This window comes from Pleurodeles waltl, unplaced genomic scaffold, assembly GCF_031143425.1.
Source record: "Pleurodeles waltl isolate 20211129_DDA unplaced genomic scaffold, aPleWal1.hap1.20221129 scaffold_343, whole genome shotgun sequence".
NCBI lineage: Eukaryota > Metazoa > Chordata > Amphibia > Caudata > Salamandridae > Pleurodeles > Pleurodeles waltl.
In genome coordinates, this window is record NW_027150049.1 from 22,530 (window position 1) to 37,636 (window position 15,107).

The 15,107-nt window shown below is 51.1% G+C and overlaps 6 non-coding genes across 6 annotated transcripts; all 6 read right to left on the reverse strand.

The window, feature by feature from the left end:
• Positions 1-793: 793 nt before the first annotated feature.
• On the reverse strand, positions 794-912 carry LOC138275986 (5S ribosomal RNA). Its single transcript, XR_011200533.1, has one exon. It is a non-coding gene; the product is annotated as a 5S ribosomal RNA (ribosomal RNA).
• A 1,690-nt stretch (positions 913-2,602) lies between these two features.
• Positions 2,603-2,721, reverse strand: LOC138275987 (5S ribosomal RNA). The gene has a single exon (XR_011200534.1). It is a non-coding gene; the product is annotated as a 5S ribosomal RNA (ribosomal RNA).
• Positions 2,722-4,396: 1,675 nt separating this feature from the next.
• Positions 4,397-4,515, reverse strand: LOC138275989 (5S ribosomal RNA). The gene has a single exon (XR_011200536.1). It is a non-coding gene; the product is annotated as a 5S ribosomal RNA (ribosomal RNA).
• Positions 4,516-6,190: 1,675 nt separating this feature from the next.
• On the reverse strand, positions 6,191-6,309 carry LOC138275990 (5S ribosomal RNA). Its single transcript, XR_011200537.1, has one exon. It is a non-coding gene; the product is annotated as a 5S ribosomal RNA (ribosomal RNA).
• Positions 6,310-12,397: 6,088 nt separating this feature from the next.
• On the reverse strand, positions 12,398-12,516 carry LOC138275991 (5S ribosomal RNA). The gene has a single exon (XR_011200538.1). It is a non-coding gene; the product is annotated as a 5S ribosomal RNA (ribosomal RNA).
• A 1,675-nt stretch (positions 12,517-14,191) lies between these two features.
• On the reverse strand, positions 14,192-14,310 carry LOC138275992 (5S ribosomal RNA). Its single transcript, XR_011200539.1, has one exon. It is a non-coding gene; the product is annotated as a 5S ribosomal RNA (ribosomal RNA).
• Positions 14,311-15,107: the final 797 nt, after the last annotated feature.

Below are 15,107 nucleotides of genomic sequence, written 5' to 3' on the forward strand. Positions count from 1 at the left end.
ACCCATTCTTTCTGTGGTCGATAAATGGATCGTTGAGTTAATGACACCTGTTACAGCGCCAGGAAATGCCGGAAAATGCTGCCGAATGCTTTTAAAACAGCTCAAATTGTACGCACCTTTCCTCTTTTTATTCCCTGTTTCTGGAATGCTCTGCTTTTGGACTCTATTACACTTGCGTCTGCAACTCACTTCATTCTTCCACACCTAATAGATCATCGTCCTTTTATCAGATTTCCCACACGCTGTGCTGATTTTTTGCATTTGGTTGCCAACTGTAGGCTCGAGCACTATTTCTTGGGGGCTAAGGATTATTCATGGTACAAGTCTTAAAGAAAATAAGTCGGGGGACTAACCAAGTTAGACACTATGCAAGTGACATCACGGCACATGACATCACGGCACATGACATCAGGCCGTGTGAAATCGCACCTGGAAAAACAGGAAGTGGCATCACAACCCATGACCTGCCAGGAAATGAGATGCCAAGAAGTGAGATCTGATCTGAAGACCTGACACATATGCTTACCGCAAGAAAGCAAAGCCTTAGCTTGGGGAGCCTTGGTCCGTCGTGGAGCAAATGCTGTCTTGACTTTGGGCCGAGTGTAAAGTGCATAATAATTGTACGTTTTCCTTGGGAAAGTGTGTATTTTCGTGTTAATGCTGTTCTTTTTCCTTTCTTTTTTTAAGAGAGTAAAAAAAGAGTGTAGTAAATAAAAAGTGTAAAATGAAATTAGCGAGGAAGCTGTGTAATGGAGGTTAGACGTGCGCCACCTAGTGTGTGCGAGAGGCAAAATGCCTACAGCACCTGGTATTCCCAGGCGGTCTCCCATCCAAGTACTAACCAGGCCCGACCCTGCTTAGCTTCCGAGATCGGACGAGATCGGGCGCATTCAGGGTGGTATGGCCGTAGGCAGGAAAAGCTGCACTTTCAGCTCTCTTCTGCTCACCCGGCCCACCCGCCTGGAGCCTACTGCTCTTAATTGCAGCGGAACACCCTCCCACTGGGAACTCCCACACTGCCCCAGGCACAATGCCCCAACCCACACGGAACAACATTTTTTACTCCTCCATTTACCATGCTCGGCGCTACTCCCGCTTCTCTCGTCTTCACAGGCTGCAGCAGCCCCCACCAAACCTAGCACGACCAGCAGACGGCGCCTGTCACACTCTCAATTGCAATGGACAACCCTCACCTCACACAGCATGTGCTGCGCCTCCTTGGACCCCTCCTTAGGGCATGACACCGAGGAGTCACCAGGGGAGACGCTGCTTCTCAACAGCAGCCTTCATTCCCCCCTCCCAAGGACCAATAGTTGCTGCTCTGCAGTTCTCTTTTCCTCATCCCACTGGGTGGCGACACCTCCATTCACTCTGGCCAGGAGAAATAGCTCTTCTACACTACCTTAACAACTCCAGAAAGAAACGGGAAGGCACGCCAATCACTTACCTCTTCTTGCACTTTTTTCACTTACTGGAGAGGCTCTGTCACTCAGACTCTGCCATCTGCAACACATTCGCCATGCCTTGCAGGCAGAGGGTGGCCAGTCTTTCCTTTCCTTTTGGCAAACCAGGGTCCCACTGAAAGTACGTAGGAGTTGTCGGAAAAATCGGATCTGTCATCATGGACTCCTTTCTGAAACAAGATGCAAAATAACGCCCCTTCTCACAATCCCAGTGAAAGTGAAAGGGTCAGAGGTGTGTTGTTTAATGCTAAGGACGCAACAGTGGATCACGTGCTCTCTGCTGGGATGTTTTCCTATGTTGAAGAGGGTTTATTCTGCACAGGCCCTGCTCACCCATTCTTTCTGTGGTCGATAAATGGATCGTTGAGTTAATGACACCTGTTACAGCGCCAGGAAATGCCGGAAAATGCTGCCGAATGCTTTTAAAACAGCTCAAATTGTACGCACCTTTCCTCTTTTTATTCCCTGTTTCTGGAATGCTCTGCTTTTGGACTCTATTACACTTGCGTCTGCAACTCACTTCATTCTTCCACACCTAATAGATCATCGTCCTTTTATCAGATTTCCCACACGCTGTGCTGATTTTTTGCATTTGGTTGCCAACTGTAGGCTCGAGCACTATTTCTTGGGGGCTAAGGATTATTCATGGTACAAGTCTTAAAGAAAATAAGTCGGGGGACTAACCAAGTTAGACACTATGCAAGTGACATCACGGCACATGACATCACGGCACATGACATCACGGCACATGACATCAGGCCGTGTGAAATCGCACCTGGAAAAACAGGAAGTGGCATCACAACCCATGACCTGCCAGGAAATGAGATGCCAAGAAGTGAGATCTGATCTGAAGACCTGACACATATGCTTACCGCAAGAAAGCAAAGCCTTAGCTTGGGGAGCCTTGGTCCGTCGTGGAGCAAATGCTGTCTTGACTTTGGGCCGAGTGTAAAGTGCATAATAATTGTACGTTTTCCTTGGGAAAGTGTGTATTTTCGTGTTAATGCTGTTCTTTTTCCTTTCTTTTTTTAAGAGAGTAAAAAAAGAGTGTAGTAAATAAAAAGTGTAAAATGAAATTAGCGAGGAAGCTGTGTAATGGAGGTTAGACGTGCGCCACCTAGTGTGTGCGAGAGGCAAAATGCCTACAGCACCTGGTATTCCCAGGCGGTCTCCCATCCAAGTACTAACCAGGCCCGACCCTGCTTAGCTTCCGAGATCGGACGAGATCGGGCGCATTCAGGGTGGTATGGCCGTAGGCAGGAAAAGCTGCACTTTCAGCTCTCTTCTGCTCACCCGGCCCACCCGCCTGGAGCCTACTGCTCTTAATTGCAGCGGAACACCCTCCCACTGGGAACTCCCACACTGCCCCAGGCACAATGCCCCAACCCACACGGAACAACATTTTTTACTCCTCCATTTACCATGCTCGGCGCTACTCCCGCTTCTCTCGTCTTCACAGGCTGCAGCAGCCCCCACCAAACCTAGCACGACCAGCAGACGGCGCCTGTCACACTCTCAATTGCAATGGACAACCCTCACCTCACACAGCATGTGCTGCGCCTCCTTGGACCCCTCCTTAGGGCATGACACCGAGGAGTCACCAGGGGAGACGCTGCTTCTCAACAGCAGCCTTCATTCCCCCCTCCCAAGGACCAATAGTTGCTGCTCTGCAGTTCTCTTTTCCTCATCCCACTGGGTGGCGACACCTCCATTCACTCTGGCCAGGAGAAATAGCTCTTCTACACTACCTTAACAACTCCAGAAAGAAACGGGAAGGCACGCCAATCACTTACCTCTTCTTGCACTTTTTTCACTTACTGGAGAGGCTCTGTCACTCAGACTCTGCCATCTGCAACACATTCGCCATGCCTTGCAGGCAGAGGGTGGCCAGTCTTTCCTTTCCTTTTGGCAAACCAGGGTCCCACTGAAAGTACGTAGGAGTTGTCGGAAAAATCGGATCTGTCATCATGGACTCCTTTCTGAAACAAGATGCAAAATAACGCCCCTTCTCACAATCCCAGTGAAAGTGAAAGGGTCAGAGGTGTGTTGTTTAATGCTAAGGACGCAACAGTGGATCACGTGCTCTCTGCTGGGATGTTTTCCTATGTTGAAGAGGGTTTATTCTGCACAGGCCCTGCTCACCCATTCTTTCTGTGGTCGATAAATGGATCGTTGAGTTAATGACACCTGTTACAGCGCCAGGAAATGCCGGAAAATGCTGCCGAATGCTTTTAAAACAGCTCAAATTGTACGCACCTTTCCTCTTTTTATTCCCTGTTTCTGGAATGCTCTGCTTTTGGACTCTATTACACTTGCGTCTGCAACTCACTTCATTCTTCCACACCTAATAGATCATCGTCCTTTTATCAGATTTCCCACACGCTGTGCTGATTTTTTGCATTTGGTTGCCAACTGTAGGCTCGAGCACTATTTCTTGGGGGCTAAGGATTATTCATGGTACAAGTCTTAAAGAAAATAAGTCGGGGGACTAACCAAGTTAGACACTATGCAAGTGACATCACGGCACATGACATCACGGCACATGACATCAGGCCGTGTGAAATCGCACCTGGAAAAACAGGAAGTGGCATCACAACCCATGACCTGCCAGGAAATGAGATGCCAAGAAGTGAGATCTGATCTGAAGACCTGACACATATGCTTACCGCAAGAAAGCAAAGCCTTAGCTTGGGGAGCCTTGGTCCGTCGTGGAGCAAATGCTGTCTTGACTTTGGGCCGAGTGTAAAGTGCATAATAATTGTACGTTTTCCTTGGGAAAGTGTGTATTTTCGTGTTAATGCTGTTCTTTTTCCTTTCTTTTTTTAAGAGAGTAAAAAAAGAGTGTAGTAAATAAAAAGTGTAAAATGAAATTAGCGAGGAAGCTGTGTAATGGAGGTTAGACGTGCGCCACCTAGTGTGTGCGAGAGGCAAAATGCCTACAGCACCTGGTATTCCCAGGCGGTCTCCCATCCAAGTACTAACCAGGCCCGACCCTGCTTAGCTTCCGAGATCGGACGAGATCGGGCGCATTCAGGGTGGTATGGCCGTAGGCAGGAAAAGCTGCACTTTCAGCTCTCTTCTGCTCACCCGGCCCACCCGCCTGGAGCCTACTGCTCTTAATTGCAGCGGAACACCCTCCCACTGGGAACTCCCACACTGCCCCAGGCACAATGCCCCAACCCACACGGAACAACATTTTGTACTCCTCCATTTACCATGCTCGGCGCTACTCCCGCTTCTCTCGTCTTCACAGGCTGCAGCAGCCCCCACCAAACCTAGCACGACCAGCAGACGGCGCCTGTCACACTCTCAATTGCAATGGACAACCCTCACCTCACACAGCATGTGCTGCGCCTCCTTGGACCCCTCCTTAGGGCATGACACCGAGGAGTCACCAGGGGAGACGCTGCTTCTCAACAGCAGCCTTCATTCCCCCCTCCCAAGGACCAATAGTTGCTGCTCTGCAGTTCTCTTTTCCTCATCCCACTGGGTGGCGACACCTCCATTCACTCTGGCCAGGAGAAATAGCTCTTCTACACTACCTTAACAACTCCAGAAAGAAACGGGAAGGCACGCCAATCACTTACCTCTTCTTGCACTTTTTTCACTTACTGGAGAGGCTCTGTCACTCAGACTCTGCCATCTGCAACACATTCGCCATGCCTTGCAGGCAGAGGGTGGCCAGTCTTTCCTTTCCTTTTGGCAAACCAGGGTCCCACTGAAAGTACGTAGGAGTTGTCGGAAAAATCGGATCTGTCATCATGGACTCCTTTCTGAAACAAGATGCAAAATAACGCCCCTTCTCACAATCCCAGTGAAAGTGAAAGGGTCAGAGGTGTGTTGTTTAATGCTAAGGACGCAACAGTGGATCACGTGCTCTCTGCTGGGATGTTTTCCTATGTTGAAGAGGGTTTATTCTGCACAGGCCCTGCTCACCCATTCTTTCTGTGGTCGATAAATGGATCGTTGAGTTAATGACACCTGTTACAGCGCCAGGAAATGCCGGAAAATGCTGCCGAATGCTTTTAAAACAGCTCAAATTGTACGCACCTTTCCTCTTTTTATTCCCTGTTTCTGGAATGCTCTGCTTTTGGACTCTATTACACTTGCGTCTGCAACTCACTTCATTCTTCCACACCTAATAGATCATCGTCCTTTTATCAGATTTCCCACACGCTGTGCTGATTTTTTGCATTTGGTTGCCAACTGTAGGCTCGAGCACTATTTCTTGGGGGCTAAGGATTATTCATGGTACAAGTCTTAAAGAAAATAAGTCGGGGGACTAACCAAGTTAGACACTATGCAAGTGACATCACGGCACATGACATCACGGCACATGACATCAGGCCGTGTGAAATCGCACCTGGAAAAACAGGAAGTGGCATCACAACCCATGACCTGCCAGGAAATGAGATGCCAAGAAGTGAGATCTGATCTGAAGACCTGACACATATGCTTACCGCAAGAAAGCAAAGCCTTAGCTTGGGGAGCCTTGGTCCGTCGTGGAGCAAATGCTGTCTTGACTTTGGGCCGAGTGTAAAGTGCATAATAATTGTACGTTTTCCTTGGGAAAGTGTGTATTTTCGTGTTAATGCTGTTCTTTTTCCTTTCTTTTTTTAAGAGAGTAAAAAAAGAGTGTAGTAAATAAAAAGTGTAAAATGAAATTAGCGAGGAAGCTGTGTAATGGAGGTTAGACGTGCGCCACCTAGTGTGTGCGAGAGGCAAAATGCCTACAGCACCTGGTATTCCCAGGCGGTCTCCCATCCAAGTACTAACCAGGCCCGACCCTGCTTAGCTTCCGAGATCGGACGAGATCGGGCGCATTCAGGGTGGTATGGCCGTAGGCAGGAAAAGCTGCACTTTCAGCTCTCTTCTGCTCACCCGGCCCACCCGCCTGGAGCCTACTGCTCTTAATTGCAGCGGAACACCCTCCCACTGGGAACTCCCACACTGCCCCAGGCACAATGCCCCAACCCACACGGAACAACATTTTTTACTCCTCCATTTACCATGCTCGGCGCTACTCCCGCTTCTCTCGTCTTCACAGGCTGCAGCAGCCCCCACCTGTAGTGTCCTGCTGGACACGTTCTAGTGTTTGGCCAGCCTCTCTGCTGAGGGCTGGCCTCCCACATACACCCCACACCCACCCAACACAGGCGTCACCGGTCAGGTGACCCTGGCAATAAAAGGGGCCGGGCGCACGTGCCCAGGGCCAGTTCTCCCGACCATGCCACTGTGTCTGTGTGACTTATTCTAGTAGCATGAGGGCCTAGGGCCCCAACACTACATTGGCGACGAGTGGGTCCGATCCCACGTGGCAAGGAGCATCTTCTACGTTGTGCTGGGGGGAGAAGAAGGCCGGCGTAGCCCCAGCCCCGTCAGCACACGACCTGGGGGCTATCCTACCAACCCTCTATGCAAAAGAGGCAGCGCCCTGGTGCTGTGCGCCAACAAGAAAACAGTAAGCCAACAGCGCACCGCAGCACTGCCAATACGGATGCGGTCGCCGTAAATGAGGCACGAGGTGATCCCCGTGTCGGCCGAAGCGCGGCCGCGCATTATGTGAAACAGGGCGCCTAACCGCGACTGGGGCCGGTCGCCCCCGCCCCTAAGAAAGGAATGCGGTCCGCAGCGTGTGCCGTTGTGCTGCGGCCGCATATGAAAAACATGGTGCGATCGTGCACCAAGAGAAGGGAGAAAGCAACCGGGCCGTTTCCCCTCTCTCCTGTTCCTTTTAAATAATGCTGCAGTCGCGCCGTGAAGAGGAGGGTCATAGTGCGCTACAGAGCGCAGCGCTGCCAACCCGTCTGCGGCCTCCGCTAGCAAGAAAGCGCAACGGTGCTGCCTCGCACAGGAAATCAAAGTGCCGTGCCCAGGGCTGCCCCTCCATACAAGTGATCCGATCAAGAGGTGCTGACCTGCACCCGAAGAAACAAAGTGCCCAGAGCCGTCCCCCAGCTGCCGCGTGGTCACAGGAGACATTGGTGCAGACACGCACCGAAAACAATTTAGGATGCGTCGGTGCAGACACGCACCAAAAACAGTGAATGACCATGGTGCAGACACGCACCAAGTAGAAGAAAAGCCCCGGGCCGCCCCCACACCTTCGTCTGGTTCTGAATGAAATGCTGAAATGCGGCCCGCATAATGAAAATGGTGCTGGCACGCACCAAAGAAGCAGAGTGCCCGAGGATCCCCTTATCCCATGTGGGATACCAGGGAGGTTTACAGCACAGGCCCGCGACGGCCTACACCAACAGAGCTGACCCCCCACAGCATGTGCCCACATGTCACCAGGAGGCTGTAAAAAAAAAAAAAAAAAAAAAAACGAAAAGCTGCTGACACACTCACTCAGAACTTTTGAACTGCTCAAAGTGCCCCGTCACCACAAGGTTATGTTTTGTTCTACAGTAAAAGGAAAAAAAAAGAAGACAGAAAAGCACAAAAGAAGAAAAATGGCACTTACCTGCCGCTCCAGACACCAGCAAAAACCCCCACCAGCCTGAAGAACTCCTCAGCAGCATGGTTTCACCGGCATCTGCCTCAAAACAAACGAGGCCGGTAGGAGGAAGACTGTCTTTCAAGTTGAAGAAAAGAAGTGCACTACTGGCATCCAGTGGCCAAAGTTGGTACTGCACCCTTTTCTATTTTAAAGTGAAAAAAAAACAGCTTTGTCAAAAGAAAGTCTACAGCAACACCCAAGAGAGTGACTGCACAAGACTAACAGCGCGCCTGCGGAGCAAAATGGCGCAGAAGACGGAAACGGCACACAAGATGACAACGACGCGAACAACGCTGCACAGGGACAGAGAGGACTGCAGCTGTCCCAGCCAAGCTGCAACGGCGAGAAATGAACGCAAGTGCCACGTGAGGCACGAGGAGAGCGCGCATGGACTGCGCAGCCCCTGGCGGGCGTCTGCTGCCACCGCTGAAAGAACGCCACATGCCCCAGAAGTGATGGACATCACCGCAGGACAAGAAAGGGACATGCCAGGCGTTACCATAGGACGCCCAGAAAAGAGACTATGTCACATGCGCAGAGAGCTGCGCCAGAGAACGTGACGACTAAGGCAGCGCCTGCGAAATTGGAGAGAGCACCCGAGAGCATGACGTAACGCACGGGACAAGAGGCCGTGCCAGCCGGCCTTTCAGCAACACAAGATGGCCACCGTTGGCCCATCACACAGGAGGTCATCAGAAGCGACCAACCCTGCAAAGCACACCCAGGTTCAAGCAAGACCCAGTGCCAAGAAAGCACTGCCTTGAGGCGCAAGCACTGCGCCCTCAAGTGAAGAGGAAGCGGAAAAGAAAGGGACCCTCCGTCACTGCCCTGCAACGGGCCAGAGACTCAGCAAGGAGTGTCCTCCCCCACACTGCCTCAAGACGGAGTCGGCAGAGACTCGCAACAGGCAAGAGGAGAGTCGCACAAGGAGTGTCCTCCCCCACACTGGCTCAAGACTGAGTCGGCAGTGACTCACAACAGGCAAGAGGAGAGTTGCACACCCCAAATGGCACGATGCCACCCAGCAACACTGAGAAACACCTAGTCCTTGGACAGGGGAGGAAAGGACCTTCTAAAGATCCACACAACAAAGGAGAAGAAAGCGTGGCGCAGCACCACGCTATGAAGAAGGAAGAAAGAAGATTGTGTGACATCACCTGTCACACTGCAACACCTGACGACCACAGAAGAACAAGAACGGAAAATCAACAGGGTGGAGAGTTTGAGGACTCATGCAACAAAGAAAGAGTGCACCCACAGAGAAGACCGCCACAGGGGTGCGGGGACGTCACTGGAGACAGCTCCGCGGGAGTACCAAACGTAAGACGCCATGCGCGAACCGCGTACTTGCCCCACGCTTCACAGTGTGACCGTCCAAGCCACCTGTCACCGGCTGCTTAAAGCAGATGGCATCACTGCCACCATCTGCACATGAGGAAAAGAAAGACTGCACCAGCTATGGCGAAGTCCCTCCAATCACCCTCACTCCAGCAACATCACTTGTCGTCCAGGTCTCCGAATGGCAAGCACCATCATTGCCATGTGCACCACGGTATCCATCAAAGGAGCAGTTAAACAACCAGACTGGAGTCCTACACCTCTGCTTTAATGCTCTGAAGAACCAGTCAACCAATGACCAACTGCTCGCCCTGACTGTATCCTGCTCTCGGTGACAAGAGCAAGTCGTGACCTAGACCCATCTACCCCTGCAATTGCACGAGCGACTAGGCAGTGGCTCCTAGGAGGTCTTGCAGCTGCCCTATGTGGCACACAAGCAGCCCCAACGCAGACCACAAGCAGTCCTGTGACAACCCAGACAAGGGGCCTCTCAAGCTTGAGAGAGGACTGGACATTGCCCCACCGATGAAGACAAAGAGACAAACAGGGCTGTGCATTGGAGACTCCAACAGGTCACAGCACACCAAGACTGTCTTCAGTGAATTAACATGACACCAACTAGACACCCGCCTGGCAACGTGATAGACAATTGCCCTGAGTCTGTCTGAGAGCCCGCATGCACCTGATCCATGTCGGCAAGCGCCCTGACCACGGAACATCCACCCTTGTGGTTGCACAAATGATTTGGTCATGGCTCCTGTCGGAGAGCCTGCAGCGGCCGGCAGATGGCCCACACGCAGCCCAGCACAGTCCATGCCAATCCTGTGGCAAACCCATCAAAAGGGCCTCGAGGAAGTTCCATAGTGAAGAATCCAAAACCGAGAGGTGGTCTGGAACCAGCTTTGCCATCAGAGGGTCAGAACATACAAAGGCTTCAGAGGAGGACCTCACGCCATCACAGATGTCATCCGTCTTCAAGGGATTGGCCTTCGTGAAGCCAGGATGTCTCGGCAAGCAGATTCACAGTAGACTCCACCAACGCTCGTGATGCACCCAATTCGGGTGATGCACCCAATTCGAATGATACGCCCTAATTGAACAAATTGAACTGTAAACACCACCAGCCTCGCCACGAGTGCCCACAGGACTGAAGCACGCTGCATCAGTGGACACTTGTCCAACCATCTGACTGTCGGAGTCCGGATTTCTTCCACACTGTGTTCGTGCCCGGCTGTGACTGGTTAAATCATGAACTCATGCAGAAGGATCCAGGTGCTCCCAGCTGCACCTGCCCACGGCAATCCTGCAGCCTGCCTTCTTGAGGCCGAGAGACTGATGGTGGTGTTTTTGTTACTCTGTTTTTCTCTTTCAGGTTGGACTTTGTTTTTGTTCCTCGAAGTTTTGGAGGAATGTAGTGTCCTGCTGGACACGTTCTAGTGTTTGGCCAGCCTCTCTGCTGAGGGCTGGCCTCCCACATACACCCCACACCCACCCAACACAGGCGTCACCGGTCAGGTGACCCTGGCAATAAAAGGGGCCGGGCGCACGTGCCCAGGGCCAGTTCTCCCGACCATGCCACTGTGTCTGTGTGACTTATTCTAGTAGCATGAGGGCCTAGGGCCCCAACACTACACCACCAAACCTAGCACGACCAGCAGACGGCGCCTGTCACACTCTCAATTGCAATGGACAACCCTCACCTCACACAGCATGTGCTGCGCCTCCTTGGACCCCTCCTTAGGGCATGACACCGAGGAGTCACCAGGGGAGACGCTGCTTCTCAACAGCAGCCTTCATTCCCCCCTCCCAAGGACCAATAGTTGCTGCTCTGCAGTTCTCTTTTCCTCATCCCACTGGGTGGCGACACCTCCATTCACTCTGGCCAGGAGAAATAGCTCTTCTACACTACCTTAACAACTCCAGAAAGAAACGGGAAGGCACGCCAATCACTTACCTCTTCTTGCACTTTTTTCACTTACTGGAGAGGCTCTGTCACTCAGACTCTGCCATCTGCAACACATTCGCCATGCCTTGCAGGCAGAGGGTGGCCAGTCTTTCCTTTCCTTTTGGCAAACCAGGGTCCCACTGAAAGTACGTAGGAGTTGTCGGAAAAATCGGATCTGTCATCATGGACTCCTTTCTGAAACAAGATGCAAAATAACGCCCCTTCTCACAATCCCAGTGAAAGTGAAAGGGTCAGAGGTGTGTTGTTTAATGCTAAGGACGCAACAGTGGATCACGTGCTCTCTGCTGGGATGTTTTCCTATGTTGAAGAGGGTTTATTCTGCACAGGCCCTGCTCACCCATTCTTTCTGTGGTCGATAAATGGATCGTTGAGTTAATGACACCTGTTACAGCGCCAGGAAATGCCGGAAAATGCTGCCGAATGCTTTTAAAACAGCTCAAATTGTACGCACCTTTCCTCTTTTTATTCCCTGTTTCTGGAATGCTCTGCTTTTGGACTCTATTACACTTGCGTCTGCAACTCACTTCATTCTTCCACACCTAATAGATCATCGTCCTTTTATCAGATTTCCCACACGCTGTGCTGATTTTTTGCATTTGGTTGCCAACTGTAGGCTCGAGCACTATTTCTTGGGGGCTAAGGATTATTCATGGTACAAGTCTTAAAGAAAATAAGTCGGGGGACTAACCAAGTTAGACACTATGCAAGTGACATCACGGCACATGACATCACGGCACATGACATCAGGCCGTGTGAAATCGCACCTGGAAAAACAGGAAGTGGCATCACAACCCATGACCTGCCAGGAAATGAGATGCCAAGAAGTGAGATCTGATCTGAAGACCTGACACATATGCTTACCGCAAGAAAGCAAAGCCTTAGCTTGGGGAGCCTTGGTCCGTCGTGGAGCAAATGCTGTCTTGACTTTGGGCCGAGTGTAAAGTGCATAATAATTGTACGTTTTCCTTGGGAAAGTGTGTATTTTCGTGTTAATGCTGTTCTTTTTCCTTTCTTTTTTTAAGAGAGTAAAAAAAGAGTGTAGTAAATAAAAAGTGTAAAATGAAATTAGCGAGGAAGCTGTGTAATGGAGGTTAGACGTGCGCCACCTAGTGTGTGCGAGAGGCAAAATGCCTACAGCACCTGGTATTCCCAGGCGGTCTCCCATCCAAGTACTAACCAGGCCCGACCCTGCTTAGCTTCCGAGATCGGACGAGATCGGGCGCATTCAGGGTGGTATGGCCGTAGGCAAGAAAAGCTGCACTTTCAGCTCTCTTCTGCTCACCCGGCCCACCCGCCTGGAGCCTACTGCTCTTAATTGCAGCGGAACACCCTCCCACTGGGAACTCCCACACTGCCCCAGGCACAATGCCCCAACCCACACGGAACAACATTTTGTACTCCTCCATTTACCATGCTCGGCGCTACTCCCGCTTCTCTCGTCTTCACAGGCTGCAGCAGCCCCCACCAAACCTAGCACGACCAGCAGACGGCGCCTGTCACACTCTCAATTGCAATGGACAACCCTCACCTCACACAGCATGTGCTGCGCCTCCTTGGACCCCTCCTTAGGGCATGACACCGAGGAGTCACCAGGGGAGACGCTGCTTCTCAACAGCAGCCTTCATTCCCCCCTCCCAAGGACCAATAGTTGCTGCTCTGCAGTTCTCTTTTCCTCATCCCACTGGGTGGCGACACCTCCATTCACTCTGGCCAGGAGAAATAGCTCTTCTACACTACCTTAACAACTCCAGAAAGAAACGGGAAGGCACGCCAATCACTTACCTCTTCTTGCACTTTTTTCACTTACTGGAGAGGCTCTGTCACTCAGACTCTGCCATCTGCAACACATTCGCCATGCCTTGCAGGCAGAGGGTGGCCAGTCTTTCCTTTCCTTTTGGCAAACCAGGGTCCCACTGAAAGTACGTAGGAGTTGTCGGAAAAATCGGATCTGTCATCATGGACTCCTTTCTGAAACAAGATGCAAAATAACGCCCCTTCTCACAATCCCAGTGAAAGTGAAAGGGTCAGAGGTGTGTTGTTTAATGCTAAGGACGCAACAGTGGATCACGTGCTCTCTGCTGGGATGTTTTCCTATGTTGAAGAGGGTTTATTCTGCACAGGCCCTGCTCACCCATTCTTTCTGTGGTCGATAAATGGATCGTTGAGTTAATGACACCTGTTACAGCGCCAGGAAATGCCGGAAAATGCTGCCGAATGCTTTTAAAACAGCTCAAATTGTACGCACCTTTCCTCTTTTTATTCCCTGTTTCTGGAATGCTCTGCTTTTGGACTCTATTACACTTGCGTCTGCAACTCACTTCATTCTTCCACACCTAATAGATCATCGTCCTTTTATCAGATTTCCCACACGCTGTGCTGATTTTTTGCATTTGGTTGCCAACTGTAGGCTCGAGCACTATTTCTTGGGGGCTAAGGATTATTCATGGTACAAGTCTTAAAGAAAATAAGTCGGGGGACTAACCAAGTTAGACACTATGCAAGTGACATCACGGCACATGACATCACGGCACATGACATCAGGCCGTGTGAAATCGCACCTGGAAAAACAGGAAGTGGCATCACAACCCATGACCTGCCAGGAAATGAGATGCCAAGAAGTGAGATCTGATCTGAAGACCTGACACATATGCTTACCGCAAGAAAGCAAAGCCTTAGCTTGGGGAGCCTTGGTCCGTCGTGGAGCAAATGCTGTCTTGACTTTGGGCCGAGTGTAAAGTGCATAATAATTGTACGTTTTCCTTGGGAAAGTGTGTATTTTCGTGTTAATGCTGTTCTTTTTCCTTTCTTTTTTTAAGAGAGTAAAAAAAGAGTGTAGTAAATAAAAAGTGTAAAATGAAATTAGCGAGGAAGCTGTGTAATGGAGGTTAGACGTGCGCCACCTAGTGTGTGCGAGAGGCAAAATGCCTACAGCACCTGGTATTCCCAGGCGGTCTCCCATCCAAGTACTAACCAGGCCCGACCCTGCTTAGCTTCCGAGATCGGACGAGATCGGGCGCATTCAGGGTGGTATGGCCGTAGGCAGGAAAAGCTGCACTTTCAGCTCTCTTCTGCTCACCCGGCCCACCCGCCTGGAGCCTACTGCTCTTAATTGCAGCGGAACACCCTCCCACTGGGAACTCCCACACTGCCCCAGGCACAATGCCCCAACCCACACGGAACAACATTTTTTACTCCTCCATTTACCATGCTCGGCGCTACTCCCGCTTCTCTCGTCTTCACAGGCTGCTGCAGCCCCCACCAAACCTAGCACGACCAGCAGACGGCGCCTGTCACACTCTCAATTGCAATGGACAACCCTCACCTCACACAGCATGTGCTGCGCCTCCTTGGACCCCTCCTTAGGGCATGACACCGAGGAGTCACCAGGGGAGACGCTGCTTCTCAACAGCAGCCTTCATTCCCCCCTCCCAAGGACCAATAGTTGCTGCTCTGCAGTTCTCTTTTCCTCATCCCACTGGGTGGCGACACCTCCATTCACTCTGGCCAGGAGAAATAGCTCTTCTACACTACCTTAACAACTCCAGAAAGAAACGGGAAGGCACGCCAATCACTTACCTCTTCTTGCACTTTTTTCACTTACTGGAGAGGCTCTGTCACTCAGACTCTGCCATCTGCAACACATTCGCCATGCCTTGCAGGCAGAGGGTGGCCAGTCTTTCCTTTCCTTTTGGCAAACCAGGGTCCCACTGAAAGTACGTAGGAGTTGTCGGAAAAATCGGATCTGTCATCATGGACTCCTTTCTGAAACAAGATGCAAAATAACGCCCCTTCTCACAATCCCAGTGAAAGTGAAAGGGTCAGAGGTGTGTTGTTTAAT